At 33.5% G+C, this 19,810-nt stretch overlaps 1 protein-coding gene across 1 annotated transcript in view; it reads right to left on the bottom strand.

Annotated features, from left to right (window-relative positions):
* Nucleotides 1-12,487, bottom strand: part of kra (basic leucine zipper and W2 domain-containing protein kra) — a 63,135-nt gene extending 50,648 nt beyond the window's left edge. Inside the window, exon 1 of the mRNA XM_072523550.1 lies at nt 12,226-12,487. The gene's annotated coding sequence lies outside the window, so the exon portion shown is untranslated. The remainder of the gene's footprint in view (nt 1-12,225) is intronic.
* Between the last annotated feature and the right edge of the window lie 7,323 nt (nt 12,488-19,810).

Raw genomic sequence — 19,810 nt, 5'->3', positions numbered from 1 at the left:
CGGTCGTCAGAGATACCTCTAAAAATCATACAAACAAACTGAATTTTGCAGAGAATGTCAATTTTGGGGCCTCAAACAATATGCAAAAAAGTTTGCCACTTTTACGCCCGGCTTGCCCCTAAAACCCCTTCGTAGGGGGATAAGCCCCTCAGAGCTGAATTTGAATCGGAATTGCGAACAGAAATGGAATGTTCATAAATCCTGTTTTGGATTCTACTATTTGTTTAGCCTATATAAGATCGGGGGCAGTCTGCACAAGAAATTTCATAAGATCCATGTTGTCCATTTATGTATATATCATTTATAATATATATTTATATAAAGAACCTACTTTATCTGATTATGTCCGCCTACAGTGTCTTCAATGGGCACGCCATAGTAAGTCCGGGAGAGATGGACCACCGGGAGAGATGGACCAGTCCATTATTTCCGAACTGTGACGCTCGAGCGCTACCATCGTTTGTTGTGAGTATGCTTCAGTTACAGTGAAGACATGCTGTTCGTTGTGTGGTGTTGTTAATGTCAATGTTTAAAGTTTAAACCTATATGTTTATGTCAATAAACATATAGGTAGTAAGTTAACCTAAGAAGGCTAAAAAAGGTTAACCTGTGTACGTAAAAAATGCGAATTATGAGGTGGTCCATCTCACCCGGACTTTTGGGAGAGATGGACCAGTACGTTTTGGTAGAGATGGACCACGTATTTCAATACGGGAGAGATGGACCAGTAGCAACGTTTTTAAATGTTACTTTTATTAAAACGACTGGTATTAAAACGTAGCTGGCATTTTTCTGTTTCAGAAAAATGCCAACTAACTACGTAAGAAAGAATACCCGTAGAAGGGCGTGGACGGAAGATGCATTAATATAAGCGGTTAATGCGGTGGAAAATAAAGAAATGGGTATCAATGCTGCTGCTAAAGCTTATCAAATTCCTAAGACCACTCTTAAAAGAAGGATTAAAAAACAAAAGTTTACGAAGGACAGCTTAGGGTTTTTTCCATTTTAGAAAGAGTAAATGAACAGAAGATTGTAGGTCACATAAAGAAGTTACAAGCTCATGGGTTTACTCCTTGCAGGGATTCAGTGAGAAGCATGGCGTTTGAACTTGCCGAAGAGCTAAAACTACCTCACAAATTCAACAAGGAAACTAGAAAAGCTGGTTATGATTGGCTAAACTCTTTTCTTTTAAGAAATCCTACTCTTACCATTAGAAAATCAGAAGGTGTATCTGTATCCCGAGCTAAGGGAATGAACACGAAGTGTGTGGAAGAGTACTTTAAGTTACTCGAAAGTGTTATTTTGGAAAACAATTTGGTTGAAAAGCCTGGGCACATTTTTAACATGGACGAAACCGTTCTTCAACTGAACAACAAGCCACGAAATGTCGTTGCCATTAAAGGTTCCAAAAATTGGCATAACTTTGACGTTCCCCTGACGTAACTTACATTACGTCAGGGGAAAAGGGTGAAACCGTTTCTGTTCTAGCTTTTGCTAGCGGTGAAGGTACATTTCTTCCCCCATACTGCATAATGAAGGGCAAGAACTTGAAAGTTGAGTTCATGGACGGGATGCCTCCTGACTCAGTTGTAAAAATGTCACAAAAATCTTCTTATGTCACTAGTGAAATTTTTCTGCACTGGTTAAAAAGTCATTTCCAACCTAGAACACCAACTGGGAAAGTACTTCTCTTACTTGATGGTCACACTTCACACCCAAGTTCCTTGGAAGTTTTAGTGTACACGGAGCAAGAAGGACTCAAATCACACAATCTTTTTCAAATCACGTAAGTCCTACTTTTATAGTGATTGTAATTATTTCATTACAAACAATCCATCCAGAAAGATCAATCGTCTGCAGTCTGGAAAACTTCTCAACTCTGCATGGACCAATGCTGCAGGTGTACAAAACGGTGCGAGTGGATTTCAAGCTTGTGGCATAGTCCCTCTAGATATGTTTGTAATACCAGCCTACGCCTACCTAGAGCCCGATTCCTCCGGTGCAGTGCCCATTGTCCAATTATTGGCGCACACTCTCGCTAGTGCACCAACCGGCGAGGTTGATCCTGTTGCCTCCAATGCAGAACTTATCGGTCAACACGTCAATGCTGTAACTAGTGTGCCAACAAGTGACACTGTTGATTCTTCTGTCTCCTGTGCAGTACCAAGAACTAAATTTGATCTTGCTAGTATTCCCAGTACTTCTAGTAGCCTTAAACCGTCAAAAATGACTCCTTTTAAACTTCTAGAACATATATCACCCGTCCCTTCTCTCACGCAGAAAGTAACCGTTAAGAGATGTTTGAACATTGTTTCAGAACTATTAAATTCAGCTCAGAACATTGCTGTTGTAAAAAGGAAGGCAGTTGAGCAAGCCATGAAAGATAAACAAAAAAACAAAAAGAAACAAGATCAACTGAGAAAAAAATTGAATCAAAAAAGAAGTTTCTCAAGCCAAAAAAGGAACCATCTGGCAAAGAGACACAGTTTGAAAGTTCAGAATCGGAAAGCTATGATTCTACAGATCTAGTCCAAGATGACGGTATGTCAGTAGAAGAATGGGATGAACAGGAATGTGTGGGATGTGGAGAGGCTTACAATGAAACTACAAAAAAAGAAGACTGGGTGAAGTGTGTACAGTGTTCTCGGTGGTTTCATGAAGGTTGCTCTAGATTTGAAGTAAAATGTGACTTTTGCGGTACCAGGGAAATAATGTCACAGAAAGGGAAGTTTCCCATTAAGATGAAGATTGTGGTCAAGAAAGCAAAAGAATAGACTTGTTTGTTTTTTTATTTGGTTATTGCAACATTTGTTATTATGTAAAATATACATATTTTTTACTTTATACTTGGTTTGTAGTCATTGATCCTACTTTTTACCCCTGGTCCATCTCTCCCAAGCTACTGGTCCATCTCACCCAGACACGTCCGGGTGAGATGGACCATGCAAAGTTTTTGGAAAAAATGCAATCTAGCCTTTATTAATAATATTCAATTAGAAAGTAAACTCTTAAGGGTATAAAACTAAATTCTTTACCAAACGCTTAAATAATAGTGTTAATAAGTTGACAAATATAATTTTAGCGAGCGTCCAAAAAAATGTGGTCCAACTCTCCCGGACTTACCTATATTTAGGATATAAGAAAACAGGTTTCCGAACAAACTGTTGTATGCAAGAATGCAGGGGAAGAACCCTATTGGAAGACCGAGAAAGCCATGAGAGGATGATAGTATCAGACTTGACATCATAAAGTGCCGGATTATCGAGTGTGCTGGGTCGTAGGATGTCCGATTAAAGGAAGTTTACTATATATAGTAACAGAATGGTTTAAAATGAATTCTCATTCTTCTCAGACCAGGTTTTTCGGCGAAGCATGTCAAATTGTCTATATTTTGTGGAAAATAACAGCGATTTTTATTATTAATTCAGTATTCAAAGACAACTTTTCGGAGACAAAAAGAAACAATAAGAAATTATGGATTTCTCTCAAATTGAGTTCGCAAATACAGAAACATGGAAACCAACAATGAAGGCATTAATTAAATCATGGAAAAATTAAGGCTAAAAAATATTAGATATTATTATCAATAAAACTTTCTTTGATCAAAGGACAATCCAAAAGGACAAGATCCTCGATCAGATTACGAAGAGTATGCTGAAATTACAGACCCAAATTGTCTTTGAATTATCGATAATTTGTGTATCGAATTATGATTGTTCTGAAACATTTCATGAAAAATCATAAAAAAAAGGAAACGGTACTTTAATTACTCCTTTATAAAAAAATATTCAACATCGTATTATAACAAAACATTCTGTTATGTGACTACACCTCTTTTAATTTGACCCTGACTATTTTCGTACCCACACAGTTCTGTAACTTACGAAATTGAAACTGGGTCGACATCATGATTAAGTAATCATCAACTACCCTTATCACTGCCCTCATACTATTTTTAAGAATAAAACTTCACCACTCAAGGACTTTTATATATATTAACTGTCTGTCCCAATTCCCACCGAAATCAATACAATATTCTAAGGTCGAAATAATTGTAGTTTCAAAATTGAATTGCACAACTGATTGGAAAATTTATAGGAAAGTATTGTATGTTTTTACGTTGCATACAGAATGTTAACAATGGTTTAAAAATATTGCATATACTTAACATTGAAATTAAACTGTTATTAATATTAACTTTTTTCAAAGAATATTTCTTAAGGAAATTAATGGACGTCGTTAAATTTTATGTCATCAATACCGAACAGTGTTAAGTAATAATCGGAATACTGGGTATAGGGTGAGTTTAAACAACATGAAAATGAAAGCTGATTTTATATTTTTTGGTGGTACATGGCGGGAAAAGGTATTCAAAACCTCTGGTTTATCATGTAAAGTAATTTACAATTATATTAGAATGTCCATTGAAATTTTTAATAATTAATAAAAATTAGAACATCTTCTACCTTTAATATTTGAACAACTCTTATATCCGCCATTCTACTGGTGTAATTGTTCCATTCTTTTTCTATTTAGCGTCCACTCATTTATACCACGGACATTACTTATTCGGATTCTCAGCGTGTCTCCTGCAATTATTCTGAGTATTCTAATTTCTGCTGTTTCCAGCATTCTGTGTTTTGGTTGTGTCAGAGCTTGTTCCTGATGCGTACATGATTATTGGTCTTATACTAGCCCTACAGATTCGTGATTTCATTTCACAGTTAATGTGTCGGTTACGCTATATAGTGTTATTAAGGCATCCTGCTAATCTACTTGCTTTTTGTACCTGATCCTTACTTCTTTTTCAACCATTTTCTCCATTCAATAATTAATAAAAATTAGATTATGTTTGAATATTAAAAGTCCATTGAAAAGTTACATTGAAATTACATTTTTGAGAGGATGCAATTTTATTTTTTTTTAATGTGGGGGTGGTTAGTATAAGATTAAGTTCAAGTATGTGGAGACGCCACCCTTGACCCCCGTCCGACATCTTGGAAAAACGGGACAAAGGGTTTTCGCGATTTATCTCCTAAATTGGCAATCCTACAGAAAATTTTATAAAACATTATTTGTAGAAAATTAAATTTTCTACAACATTATTTCTATTACTTTTTATCGTAAAATTGAAAATAAAAAAGTTATAAACAAAAATAACTAAAAAATTTTTGAACAAATTTTCTTTTGTGCCTTCTATTTTTCTGGTCATTTTACAATAAAATGACATCAGAGCAATATTATAGAGGGTTTTACATAGAGTAATTTTCACTACAAATTTGTTTAATTTCATTAATTTTTAATGATATATTGATAATATTGAGCATAATTATATATTTAAAAAAAATTTTCCAGCTATTGTTTTTTCATTTTCTTTGATGATCCAGGCTGCGGTTCAGGATCTAATTCAGTATCGAAGGAGAATGTTTGCAAAAGAACGGAAGTTAGAAATGACGTCATTGTGGACAATTCATCTTCAAATTTTTCGATTAATTTTAATATTTCCATAATGTCACTGCAGGTTTCTCCAGAACAATTGAGGCACACTGTAGAGCATTAGAGGCCTACTTGTCGGCAACCACACATACTTTCAGTTTCCCTTGCATCTGAAGAAAATTAATTTCAGAAGTTCGGGGTGTGCTGGAGTTTTGAAAGTTTTGATTGGTGCCCAAATTTTTCCATGCTTTTTCCAGCCCCAATCTTCAGGATTGCAGTCATCATCATCCAGCCCCATTTTCACATCCATTGTTGGATATAGGCCTCCTCCAAACGTCTCCAGTTCTCTCTATCTCTAGCTGCTGCAATCCAGTTTGTTTCTACTCTCCTTAGGTCGTCGGTCCATCGGGTGGGTGGTCTGCCTAGACTTCGCTTGTCGGCTCTTGGTCTCCACTCCAATAATCTCTTCGTCCATCTTCCGTCTTCCATTCTAGCAACATGTCCAGCCCACCTCCACTCTTGTGTATTGATCCGCAGTATAATATCGTCTACGCCACTTCGCCGGCGTATCTCCTCATTTCTCACGCGATCTTTCAAGGTCAGGCCCAGCATTGATCTCTCCATTCGCCTTTGTGTTACCCTCAGTTTTTCGGCAGTAGTTTTCGTTAAAGTTAGGGTCTCTGCTCCGTAGGTCAAGACTGGTAAGATGCATTGGTTAAATGCCTTCCTTTTCAGGTGAATTGGGATATTTGTTTTAAAAATGTCTCTCATCCTTCCATATGCCGCCCATCCCAACGTGATTCGTCTATTTAGCTCGCAGGTTTGGTTGTCTCTGGTTATTCTAATTTCATGACCCAAGTATGTGTATTTATCGATTAATTCTACCTTGTTGTTATTGATCTGTATCAGGATTGCAGTGCTTCCTGGTAATAAACTCTAACGCTGTGGAAATGAGCTGCACCTTGTATTGGCGGAAGCGATGATAAGCTAAATGTAATTTTGGTCACTGTCTTGGGGAATTGTTTGTATCTCATGCTATTAGAGAATCATCTTTATGTCCAGCATATAAAGAGAAGAAAAAACGTTCGCCAACGATAGTGGGCAAATATGGGTCGGCTTTCTCACTGAGAAATAATACTGTTCAGCTACTTGCGATTTTGTAAGCTACCAATGTTTTGTCACATCCTGAAAGTGCATGGAGAAGCAGCAAATTCTCTGTAATGACGTCACCATATATAAAACTTGAAGAACAGGATAATTGATGCGACTTATGCTCTTAAAGGTTTAAAAAAATTGGACACTTTGGACTGCTCCCTTCCTAATGACGTGAGCAAGACAAGAATGTCAATGTCTTCTGCTACTACAGTCACAGACTTGGAATGCAGCAAGAGCAGAACGGATGATGACTGTATCTGCATCAGATTCAGCCTGGTCGACACTAAAACCCACTTCTGATAGAGCAGTTTTGTTCTTTTCATTTCCAAGAAATTTATCTTGGAATAATATTGGTACAGTGCTCTTATTAAACTTTAATTGGTGCTTTTTCGTGCGACGCAAGCGCACGAGATTGGGCAAGTTTTGTGGTGGCTGAATGGGTGGATAATAAATTAATAATAACAGGAATATTAACAAAATAATAAATTAATTTAAAATGATATGAAAACCCTCTATGATATTGCTCTGATGTCATTTTATTGTAAAAATGACCAGAAAAAAATTATAAGGTCCAAGAAAATTATTCCTAAATTTTTAGTTATTTTTGTTTATAACTTTTTTATTTTTCATTTTACAATTAAAAGTAATAGAAATAAAGTTGTAGACAATTAAATTGGCTACAAATATGTCCGATAAAATTTTTTGTAGAAGCTAGTTTACGGGATACAGCGCAAAAACCCTTTGCCCCCTTTTTCCAATTCCAAGATGGCGGACGGGGGACAAGGGTGACGACCCCCCATACTTAACTTTAGCTTATACTTACCCTTCCAACAAATAAAAAAAATTGCGTCCTCTAAGAAATACACGCTAAGGCATAAAAATGTAACATTTCAATGGACTATAATGATTAGTTTTACTTTTATTTGCATGTACAAACCCTCGCCGGACCGAGTATAATATGGAAATTCCACAAATACATCCCTTTCAGCTGTTCAACTGTGGGTGTCAGGGCCCCAGGGCTTAGAATTTTTCCACGCTTTTCCCTTTTTTTCTGTCTATGGCAGTTATCCAATTTTCAACACTTGCTCTTTATAAGATATTTTTACGTGCCTCTTATTATTTCATGATCATCCTCTTCTACCTTTATTTCTCAACAACGCACTTTTTGTCAATCTTCCCTCTATAATTCTTAGGATATATTTATGTTCTAAACAAAGAAGTCTTTTTTCTTTGATCGATCTTGATTTTTTCTGTCTATCTTTAAATTATTTATGTTGATTCGTCTTTCTAATATTTCCCCCATGTTACTACTTTACCTAGAATATAATTGTTATTCTTTATATTTTCTATGACTCGTTTTATTTCTTCTGAGCCTGGAGTGACTCTTTACTATATCTTCCATTGTTCCATTTTAGTCGTCTACCTTTTCTATTTTATACTCATCATTTCCATCCAGTTCCTTCTGGAGCAGCTTTTCAAAATGATCCTGCCATCTTAGTAACTTTATCTTTCTTATCAAATTGTTCACCACCATAGAAGCCAGATGTCAATACATTTGAATACCTTGGCGCATAGATAAACCAAGATATAGACCTGGAAGTTGAAATCTAAGCTCAAATTGAATACTCAAGATCTGAATTCCTTAAAATGAAACAACTTTTGACTAATACAACTCTTTCACTTGATACTAGGTATCAAGTCATGAAAACATACATATATTCCATTCTCTTTTATGGAACAAAGACATGGACAATGAACCCAAGTGCTATAAAAAGGTTGGATGACTTCTTGTGGGTGTTTGGAAGACTCCTTAAAATACCATGGATGACAATCAGTAATGAGGCAGTATTGCATAAAATAGACCATGATAGAAAACTTCTTGACATTATCAAGAAGCACAAATCCAGTTATCTACGATATGTGTACCTGGGAAGACATTATGAGCTCTTGAGGTTGTTAATGGAGGAAAAAATTGAAGGATGCAAAGATCCGGGTATGAGAAAATGTTCATGGTTTCAAAACATCAGACTGGACAGGTCTCACTACTCAATCCTTATTGAGACCCACAGAGGATAGAGAAAGATTTATCAGACTTGTTGCTGACCTTCAAAAATGAAGAGAGCACTCTAAGAAGATCTTCTGTCAGGTATCCATCTTTGCCTCTATATTGTTTTATTGTTGTACATTGTTCTTTAGATTTTTTTGTCTCTTGGTACAGTTTCTTATATTCTTATTTGTATTGTGTCCTTCAATTTCTTGAAGGGTTTTATTCACATGCTATTATTTGCAAACCTTTTTTGAGTTTCTTCTCTCAGTTTTATATTTATTCTTATTATCATCACTTGGATCTTCCAGTATTCTTTGTCTTGCCTAGTTTCTTTAATCCAAAGTTTGTGTATGCTCTTCTCCAAACCATTATCTTTCTCTCTCCCCTCTAACTTGTCCCATATAATTTTAGGATATTTCTCATGGTTTCCTTAATTACTCTCCATTCCATTGTAAGTTTTGGTATTTTAGCTTGCCAACACCTTTGGTGAAAATATGTTTGTTATTCTTGATTTCGTATTCTTTCGTTTAATATGGTTATCAATAAGTCATCAATAAGTGGCCAAAATAAGTCGATAGCTGTTGACATTAATTATTTTCCTTGAGTGCTTGCTTTCTACTAAGCTGTGTACAATTTGATTTCATATTCTTTTATCAGGAGCTATCCGTTAAGGGGACATCCCAAGTCATTTTACATGCAGGAACACCTAAATCGCGGTTGCCATTTGAATGTTTCCAGTTTGACAGATGACAGGTCATTTTTTTTTTTTTTGGTAGAACTAATACACTCTATGACCTAGGTGATGTGGTTAATGATGGATCTCTAACATTTACAAATACACTGCTCAGCGTTTCAGATCCATTAAATAACTCATATCACATCCATATTTTTCCATCTATGAGCAGGATGCTCTCCAACTTTATTATCAGCAGTATCACCTATTTAAATTTCTGATGATCGCAGCTTTCTTCTTGTGATGTCTTCACTTACTCACTGTGAATACATATATGATTGAGATAGGTTTGCAACTTTCCCAATTATTTTTCTCGGCTTTTACTGATGTAGGAGCGATGTTGACTGGTTCACTTGAAATGTCTGGAGAGAGTCAAATACCTTTTTTTCTCTTCATTATTGCTTATGAATTTATTTTCTAATGTATTTGGAAATAGTGAATCAAAATCAATGTTATTATTATTTACAGATATGTGAGTGATATATACATAATTGTTGTACTTCACTGTTTTTTACATACTGAGCTTATTAGTCATATATTCATTATTAATATACTATTTAATTAATGATCACTCAAGTAATTAATATCATAAAACACTACATTAAGTATTAGCCACTTGAATCTGTACATCAGCAAGTAGATGACACTTCAATGAAGTATTACAATCATCCTTTTTTTATCAAATTATTAGTATAATAGCAAAAAACTAATCTTAGAATAAGTCAAATAAAAAGAGTGGTAAATTGTTTAAACCAATAATAAATCCATCATACCCCAGAGGAGTCATTAGACAATCAGTTGAAAGACATAACCTTCCAACAAAAATTTCTTGGTTAAACATTTTCAAAGAATTTTTAAAATAATCTTTTTTTGAAAACGATTTCCGGAGTGGACATCGAAATATCAAACAGTAGTTAAAAATGTGATTTTCATTACAATCAATATTTGTAGCTTAATCCTACATAAAAATAATGTTAATAAAATATAAAAAATACAGTATTGTCACCAGATATATTGTTTTCAAATTGGATTGGGAAAGCAGACAAAAATGAAAAGAACCAAAATAAGTAATATTCTGATCTGTAATCTAGATCTTAATCTTATAAGACAAATAAATCACAGATAATACAGCAAATCCCCATTCATGCAAGCTGAATCTTTATATGGAATTCATTGCAGTAAGGCGATCTAGTAAATGAAAAAATGGTAAAAGTTATATAAAACAACACCATATACTGGGAATATTGGAATCTACAGTCTACAATATTTACTGGCCTTCTTCAAATAAATAAAAACATAAATATATTAAAATATTATAAGAACATAAATATTCACAGGGCATTGTTGACTAAGAAACACCAAATACTATTAAAAATAGTTAGTGGACAGTATGCAAATTATGTGAAGATAATGAAACATCTATATATCTGCTCTTAAATTTCATGTAATATATCCCAAGGTACAATGCTTGATAACACTACAACTAGAAGAGGATTGTCTTAATCTGAAGCTACACAATATCCAAGAAAAAATAAAAATGAGCTACTATAATCGAGAAATTCATCAGGAAAGTTGCCAGGAAATAGAAACAATATATGATAGACTGTAAATTCTATTCTTGTAATATTTTCTAGCCCTTCTTCATTTGAATGCTGTTAATCCATGATACTCTCAAGACTACATATAAATTATATCCTAAGACTCTGATTTTTCATGTCAAGATTTACATGTGTAAGTGTACTATTTATAATGCAGAACAGTAAATATGTAGCAATCAATCTTCAGATATGTTTCTACACCTAGAACACATTAAAAACAAAGCACCAAAAAGGTAAGTTATCCGAGTCCTACCATACTACAATAATTTCAATATTGCCATATTATTATTTCACCCATTCACAAGTATTTTTTAATTATTTTCTACTCTTTGGAAATTAATTATTTACATAAGTTTAATTTATTAGATGTTCTTTATCTAGATTTACAATTTTTATAAATACCAAATTTATAGCAACTTGATAATTTCATACATTTTTATTTTGAGTTTCCTGGGTTATAACTCTCCAGAGGTATTCTGCAGGCTTATTTTTTCATTAATGATATAGCTTACTTTGTTAATAAATACATTTATAATGAAAAGTAAAAACAATAATACATTCTTACAACTGCTAAAAATCATTGAAATCATAGTCCTTTTTAAAAATAGTAACAAAATAACAAGGCTACACACTAGTTAACTTGGAATTATATTGTTTTGCGCAAATACATAAATAACTTCTGATAAATACTTCTTTATTGAAGAGTGACTAATGCAAATAAATCGTTAAATGTTAAAAACAATAGCAATGAAGAATTTTACACACTTAAAATGATTCTGAAATATGATACTAATTTTCACTTAAATGCTATAGAAAATAAAATTAATTATCTGGTAAAAGTATTAATTGGCAAATCTATCTATTAAAAGTGAATATGACGTGTAAAATTTCCAAGAATGAGTCAGATTTGTGCAAGGGAGAAATTAAAAGCATGATAGGTATGTGGCGAATAACGGCACAAAAGAACACGAAAGCAGGTCATCGACATATCTACGTATTCAATTTTGCAAAAGTTTTTCAAAGAAAATGACTTTCTTTCAATTAACTCTTATTTTCATTTATCATCATAAAAATATTTTAGATATTTTATTCAAATAAAAACTCAAGGTGGAATCTCAACATTTACAAGGTCTTCATTATGAAATAAAAATTCTTTAAAGTACATTGTTTTTGTAATTTTTGGAAGAATCTTACATTCTGTTATCGATTTCTGAATATATTATTGCTTTTTCAACTATAAAAAACACTAAACTTACGTGTATACTTTTTTTGAAGAAGCACACTTCACAACAGAATAAGCACACTCTCAGAAAAGAGACTGGTGCTCCGCTGCGCCGTGGTGATCAAAAATGAAAGGCAGAACCGGAATCGATATGCGTTCAGGAAGCGGGAAATTTTAATTTTAAGAGACCGAATTTGGTTAATTATGTAAACTTTTTACTCCAAAGATTTTACAATATAACGAATTCAAATTAAAATATTAATTCTTTGAAAACTATGTACGGCACAAGTCAAAACAAAAAGAAAATATGTGACTAAAAATTTGATAGAAGTTTACTTGATGCCTTCTTCCGCTGTATGTCGTTCGTTACTCATTTAAGTCAGTTGACAAGATGACAAGTTCCTTTCGTATCAACAAGTATAACCAACATAAATTATAAACAAGAAATAAGCTCAGAGAAACATTAACATATAAAAATACGGAGTCATTATACTATAAAATAATAATTATCTATTATTGATCTGACCCGTAGGTACTGCCTAACATTTTGTTACAATTTTTCTACAATTTCAGTTCTAAAGATAGGCAACCAATAATTACATAATACAATGTGAATACAAAGCGTATTTAGAACTTATTTTGAAGTATCATATTGGATAAGATTTAGAATATAATACAAAGTAAATAGTACCGATAAAAAGGTAATAATAATAAATTACGGGAGTTTTACCAGTTCTACTATCAGGCACGGTCCTTGTGAATGCTCACTGGGTATTCGCAGCACTGATACCCAGAGGGTAGCAGGAATACCTGGGATATAACATACACTGACACCTGACAGGAGGTACAAAATTCATACCCATGAAAATGTTGGAAAGAAGTATTCGTATAGACTCGCTGCCTGTACAACGACGATAACTAACAACAACAATAACAATCATAAGCACTCTACTCGACGGGGTGCTGCAAGCCAAGCAGCACATAAAATGGAGAGCGTTCTAATAAATATATTTTGCGCATAACCTGCATATTGACTTCGGTCAATATGATATATAAGAAATCCTAGAGGCTAAACGCAATACTATTAAAGGCGACGTCGAACGGGAGCTTAATAACCAGTAGGTAATGGCGGATCAAGTCGATAACCAAAATCCCGAGCGGATACCTGAGCCTACCACACAAGAAACTCCACCTGATAATTTACAGCAGACCAACAAACGGTCACATGATGATCTGATAAGCAAAAAGGCATGTGCTGTATAAGACTTAAATGGGGTAAACCCATTTCTTCGACCACCGCTACCAAGAATAAACACTATTGTAAGAAGCTAGTTGCGCTGTTAAAGAGTTTAAAAATTGCCAATAAACGTCATAGAAGCTCATATATTTGAGTATTTGCATATATTGATCTATTGTGCAGCAAATACAGTCATTGCTAATGTCATGGACTTTAAGATCAGAACACGAAGTGACTCTAATATCGGAAGAATTGATACCAGAACACCACCCTGGAAAAAATGATTGGTAAAAAAAAATTAATTGCCGCATAGGGCTATTGGATAAATTACAGAATATATTCGAGGAGTAAGGACTAGAAAAATAACCAAGCGAGTTGGTTATAGTTATATTTAGTTATATTTTTTATATAATTCACTGAATTTTGTCTCTGATTCTTGTTTCAAGGAATGGCCCCATTCCGATAAATCTAAAGGTTCCAATTTGTGGAGAGGATCGATTACTATTAATTATGTTTCATTAATATGAATTATTAAAACAGAAATCGTTTTAATTTCTATAAAATTTTTACATTGCAAACATAATACAGATACTTGATATATTAAAAAGTTTTATTGTTTTTGCGGGACATGCGGAAAGTCCTGCAGGACAAAGCGCCAGTCCGTCAAGCAGAAAAATTTCCGTCCCGCAGCAAAAATCGCTGTCTCGTCTCGTCCGGCAAGACAAAGTGCGGGACGCGATGTCCAGTGTGCATCCCTAGGTTGCGAAGCTTAATTATCTGTTGCATATACATTACACAGAATGAACTATGGCAGTCATAAGTACCCCCCTAATTGCATTCGTTTAGAACCTTTGGTTTTATTCTATCAATTGTGCTTAAGTGATAACAAATCGAAAAATTTAATGGAAAAACATAATACTCATTCCTTAATACTGACGTTTCTTCTTCTTCTTCTTCTTAGGCTTCTATCGTCCAGTTTTGGACATAGGCCTCTCCCAACTCCTTCCGTCGATCTCTATCATGAGCAACACACTTTATTCCAATTTATTCCGCACTTTGGTTCTCTTTTTCAAGTTTCAGAATTTGGCCTAGGTAGATATATTCCTAGACTTGTTCTATCTCACTGCCTGTAGAGTAACTATTTAATATGTTTATTTAAAAAATTCCTTAATCAGCGCATCGTCTCTTCAGCTGAGTGCTGGAGTAGGGCAATTAAATTTTACTACTTTTTCGTCTGGGAATGTAGGGAGTATCGAATATCATATTAATATTATTATAAGAATATATACAATTGTGTAGATATAGTTATGGCTAGTCAGTCGAATTTGTACCACCGAAGAAAACTTTATTAAATAAAACTTTAAAGTCAAATTTGTGTATTTTAATAAAAAAAAGTAATTTTTTTGTACTATAGTAAAATTCATTAAGCGGTGCAGGGAGATGTAAACATTACCACGTGTAGGCCTGCAACAGGGCCGCATTTGGGATTATCTTTTTGTTTAGTCAGAATACATATCTTATAAAATACGAAATTTATATTTTAATTTTGCAAAAGTGCTCGACAAAGAACCTGATTGTTTTAGTAGAAATCCGATAATAGGAACCATTTATACAGGGCGAAAACCACAAGAATTTATTTTTTTTGCCAACAATTTTATGTACAGAGTGCCTGCAAAAAATATAAGTTTTATTTTTAATTTTTACTATACTTAGTTGTTTGTACAGTTCTAAAAAGTTTCATAATAATTCATAAATATTATATATATATATATATATATATATATATATATATATATATATATATATATATATATATATATATATATATATATATATATATATTATATATATATACAATTATATAATTATTAATATGTCGTGACTCGTCACTGTTAAATTATCTAAATTTGAAAATTTTGGAGAATGCATATGTAGGTACTATAAATATGTCATCAGAACTAAACGTAAAGTCAAGCAATAAGGCATGCAAGTCATAGGTTTAATGATAACTCACCGGTAAAACATGACGGCAAACAAATTCAACAAATTGTTTCTCATATATTAGTTTTTTCGTTACCGTTAAGTTTGGCAGGAAAGCGCTGTTGCCAAATAAAAACATGTATTTATTACAACAGCTACCGGCCAAACCATGCCATCATGAATTGCCATCAATCAATGCCATTACTTGCCATCGTGAATTGGTGTCAGCATATAAACATTACGTTTGTTTTTCCAGTTCACTGCTAAAATACTGTCTTTGGTGCTCATGTAGAACGTTCCATGCGGTACATCTTGCGAAAACGTTGGAAAATATTTTCGGTTTCATTTCACCGTACTGCATACACAATGTTTTTGTTACACAAATACTTGCTAAATTTGGACTTGCGTACCAATTGTCCGTCTAGAATATATGTCCTTTATTTTCATATTTGGTTATAAAATATTTTACTACGCTACCACTAAATATTAATAAATTGTCTCGCACTGATGTAGCACTGTATAAACTGTTAATAAATCTGATACTATTCCAATTTCACCATCACACAGCACAAACATTTTTACTCCAAATCGGTGTCTTTTCGAGGGGATATATCTAAAAAAGGAGATATGTCTAAAAAGGAGTCTGTCATGCTCTGCTTTATTTACATTGTCGACGAAGTGTAAATATCGAAGTAGTTGAAGAATGCGATCTCTGGTCATATATTTTGTAAAAAAGTCCGTTTTTATCAATTAATCTGTTGTCCAGAAGTTTTTTCAATATTCGGTAAAATGTGGTTTTCGAAAAATTTGTCAAATCAGGGTCATCGTTCACCTTCTTTAAAACCTTATCAACGGTGGGTATTTCGTTGCTCATAAAAAAATTATGAATCAGTCTTCTAATGTCATTTTTGTCAAAATTATCAATTTTGTCAAACTTCTTTTTCCGGGTCAGACATACTTTTGGTCCAGCGAATTGATGATTCGTTTTGTATTCCTTTATCACCGTAAACACACTTCTATCACAAACTCCAACTTTATTAGCCACTTTTTTCACAATATCTTCAACCACTAACCCGGGATTTTCTTGTCTTTCACATTTAAAAACATTTAAAATGATTTCTTTAACTTTAACAGAATCAGTGGATGACATTTTTGGTTTCAATATCAGTTATTGAAATACGTGGTTATTGTTACAGTAATCATAATCACGTATAGATAGGGTCGTTATAATAAAAATATATACTTAAATAGTTTTAAATCGCACAACAAATAATTGCTAATTCAACATTAACAGCATAAATATAATGTATTGTCCTTTAACCATCAAGATGACTAAAAATATACTCACAAATCGATTCAAATTACAAAATTTCAATACCGAAATAAAATACCTACTTAAATCGTGTCCGAACCTGTATGAGTTCCGACGACGTCGGCAATAACGAAATAAAGATGGACATTTCGGTTCATTTTTAAACATTCTTGAAGAACTGTTACTTGCATGTATGCATAAAATATTCAATAATTTTATAAATCAGATTATTTTGTTACTTACTATGTATTCAGTGATAAAAATAATTTATACACTATGCAATAAATACTAATAGTTAAGAAAATAAAAAAAATAATAAAGTGTCATAATTATTCTGTTACTTATCGGAACGAGTAGACTCATTTGGAACATCTTTAACAATCATCTGTTAAATTTATCTTTGTTTATACGCCCTGCATCGCTTAATGAAAGTAGGTATAGAAATTTAATTTTGTATTTTTAAATTAACGTAACACTGCCATTTCTAGTTATACGTCTGGAATCGTTTGTGTTGTTCATTGTTTTTATTTTTATCATATTCATTTTAAGGCCGACCTATTGGGAGCTGTCTGCAAGTTCCTTCATCATAATTCACCGTAATTCCTCGAATGTGCTCACTATAATCACGATGCCGTCAATGAATTTGAGGTGGTTTAACTTGTTGCCATTAGCGTTGATGCCATATGTTCACCAATTTGTAGTTTTGAAGACGTCTTTTAGGGCTAGATTAAAAAGCTCTGGATATATTACTTCGCTTTGTCTAACACCTTTCTTTATGGGGATGGGATTTGTATTTTCGTCTAGGTGTAAACTATCATACTTGCGTTTTCATATAATATATTATGTATTAGTTGATAGTTGGTATTCATTTGCCTTCTCTATCAGTGTTCTCATTATCAGCAGATGGTGTGATGTACTATATCCTTTGCGAAAGCCAGCCTGTTCAGATGGCCTGGCCTGGAAATCGTTAAAATCCGAAGTGGAAATTGAAATGTCAATAAACTTATTTCAACCTTTAATTGTGGCTTATTCCCAATAAAATAATATCTACTTTAAAATTCCACAAGAAAATAGCTTCAGAACAATATCACATATCTATTTACATGCCCCTACCAGCTATAAAGAGCAACCAACGATGGAAGTAGCAGATGATACATAGTGTCTAATGATCCTAAAAGCGGAAGAGCTGATCTCTCAAGCATAGCAAACCGGCCATTCATCGGCAAACGTGATCTTCTCACTCTGTCAACCTCATCTTGTCCTTAAGATGAGAAACCACCTCAAGAGGCATATGAATGTAATAAGTCAACCGCATAAGGATATGAAAGGCAATGGTAAACCACCATATTGGAGGCCCACATAGATATTCCAACAACCTCAATCATTACACATTCTCAACAATCAACAATCCCTAGTCTGCGCATACCTTAAATGGCCAAGTAAAATGGCCTGTGGTGGTAAAATTAAAAATAAAATTAAAGAAAGTTAAACGAAAGTTCTTGAAGAAAATCGATACAAACAATCTAACGTATATAAGAAAGTACATAAAAAAGTCAAATAGAAAGACCACTCAAAAATTAAAACAAAATTAAAACAATTGAACAACAAACCATTCAAACCATTCGTAAAGAGATTAGTAAAGCCAAAGAACAATAGTTAAAAGATAAGTTCACAGAAATTGAGAAACTTGAAGAAAAACATGACCACTTCAACATACATGATAAAAAAAGTAACAGGCAAAAAAAATCTTGTAGCATGACAAAATAGTTAAATACAATAATATTATCTACAGTAACTTTAACTTAACATTAACTCTAAACAGAAAATAACCAGCGAAATATTGCAGACGAATATAAATAAGAACCTTCTCCAAAAATACTTGAATCAGAAATCCTAAAGGAAATAAAACAAAGTAATCAAGAAAAGGCAACAGGAACAGGTAAATATACATAGAAGTAATAAAACTGTTAAATAACAAGAATATGAATGCACTAGTAGACATATTTTTAACAACATCTATAAGACGGGCAAATATCAGTTGCGGATCTAGACATTTGCCTTGGGGTTTGGGGAACTTTCAACTTGCGGGAGGGGTTAATTTCCAACGGAATACCAACCAAAAGACATAGAAAAGATAAACTTAAACTACATAAAGGACATAAATAATACGTTTTCTTTAATTTTGGACCATCTTGGGGAATGGGGGAGGGGTATTTCCCTTTTTTTACCCCCGTGTATTCGCTCCTTGCGTAAATAGTTGTGACCAGTTTCGAATGATCAGTCCATTAAGTAAGGTCTTAAAACTGTTCTTGACGATACTTCATACAAGAATATATATATCTCTCTCTCTTTAATCCTGACCCCCTGGAGGAAGTGTAGTAGTCATCGTGATATCGTGTACTGTCCGTCTCCAAAGATCTCTGTCTCTGGTCATTTCTTCTAACTCATACATAGGTCTTTTGCATATTCCTGTAATTTGATCGATCCATCTTGTTGGGGATCTTCCTCGTGATCTTCGATCTTCTACCTTTCCCTGGATAATAAGTATTCCCATGTTTTCTGAATCTGCTCTGATAGCATGTCCAAAGTATTTTTATTGTTGGAGATGGAGAAAGCAGCGGAGAACTTAAACTTCACAGAGTTTCTACTAGAAAAAGGCGTAAGAAAGGATTGACATTTTGTCTCCTCTACTATTCACAACATGATCATTACCAGAAAACATAACAACTCAACAATACCTGGATACAATAAAACAAAGACTTTAAAAGACTCAAAGACAAAGTTTATTTAGGCCGCCTAGTGAGATACAAAATTGGTACGTAACGACTAGAAATGCGACGGCATTCAGTATTCATAGACGGCTTTCTATAGAAAATTCAATTCTACTACATAAAGTGCCAATAAATCGTATCCAGTCAAGAATAAATTCATTCGAGTTCTAATATAAATTAATAATCTTATAAGAGTTCTATATTATCTCAAATTAGGCTACGTATGTATCTTATATTAGGATATTTTTTATGAATGGGAATCGATTTTAATTAGACTGTTGATTATTTCATGGATTTTATGCTCTCTGAGAAGCAGCTA

This window comes from Diabrotica undecimpunctata, chromosome 2 (genome assembly GCF_040954645.1).
Source record: "Diabrotica undecimpunctata isolate CICGRU chromosome 2, icDiaUnde3, whole genome shotgun sequence".
NCBI classification, from domain to species: Eukaryota; Metazoa; Arthropoda; class Insecta; order Coleoptera; family Chrysomelidae; genus Diabrotica; species Diabrotica undecimpunctata.
Note: the sequence above shows the minus strand (reverse complement) of the source record. Positions and strands in the feature narration are given on the sequence as shown.